Source organism: Myotis brandtii, unplaced genomic scaffold (genome assembly GCF_000412655.1).
Source record: "Myotis brandtii unplaced genomic scaffold, ASM41265v1 scaffold18158, whole genome shotgun sequence".
Taxonomy (NCBI): Eukaryota; Metazoa; Chordata; class Mammalia; order Chiroptera; family Vespertilionidae; genus Myotis; species Myotis brandtii.
Window position 1 is genome coordinate 1 of NW_005356735.1, and position 1,216 is coordinate 1,216.

A 1,216-nucleotide genomic window follows, 5' to 3' on the forward strand; every position below is an offset into this window, starting at 1 on the left:
TCAGAAACACCACATTGTGGGGCTAGGTGTTTTCCAATAGTTTCCCCCATGCCAAACCACCGAGATAGCAGTTGTCTGCATGAGAAAGATGACCTCCGCAGCACAAGGTAATTACTCAGCAAAGAAAACTGGGGTATCTGCATTCTGACCTCTAAACCCAGAACTCCCAACCCTGGCTTCTGCTCTTACAGCTCCAGTTCACTATGCCCTTCCTCTTCCAGAGCACAAGGTGAGTAGCTGTACAGGGAATTTTGGGCATTGGCCCTTTAATAGGGTGCCTGAATTTCTAGCCTTCTCTCCCTCTCAGACAGAAACCCCACTGCTTTTCACAGCCAGATGTTCTGTAGGTACCCTTCTCAGTTGTGATGCTCTCTGTTGGGTGGCTCAGCTTGGGGATGTAATCCAACCCCCCCACCCCCATCTGAGATATCTCTGCGGAACTTCAGTTGCTGTCTGTGGGAGCCTGGCCAGCCCTTTTGCACCTCCACCCTCCTACCAGTCTCTATGCAGTCTCCATTTTCCATCCTCGGTTATCAGGGTTCTCTCCAGTGAGTCTTTTGTTGATTATTCAGTAAGTTTTTCCATATTTTAGTTGTAATTCCAGTTTGATCCTGGGAGCCTGTCAGTGCAGCATCCACTTACTCCACCGCCATTTTTAATCTAAGTGGCAAGAGTAAGGTTTGCAATCCGAGGAGAAAGTCTCATCAGTTGGAGGCCGGTGACAATGTACTGTGAGGCAGTCCTTTTAAGAATAAGTTCTCTGTGCACTACTAATCCACAGTAGTCAGCTGTTTATAAAGAAACAAGGTATGACTCAGGGACACTAGGAAGGACTGTATGTAGAGCATGCCAATATTAGTTCCAACAACATGTGGACATTTGTAAATGCACACGATATCTGTGGAGAGAAATCATGATCCTTTATTACATGGTGATGAATGGGACCTGGATGGCTGGTAACAGGCCCAGAAGGAAAATTACATTTTCCCTATATATATTTCTACCTTTTAGATGTTAAATCATATGAATATATTACCTATTAACACAAAAATAAATATACTTTTTGATAATAATATCCTAAGAGGATGTTGATATAAGACAAATACAAAAGCTAGCAATGGTCCACAAAAAATTGCTTTTTAAATCATCATAGCTATTCAGGCATCCTGGCAAGAGTAGGTGAAGGGAGCTCCAGGCTCCCATTGCCCTATAAAAC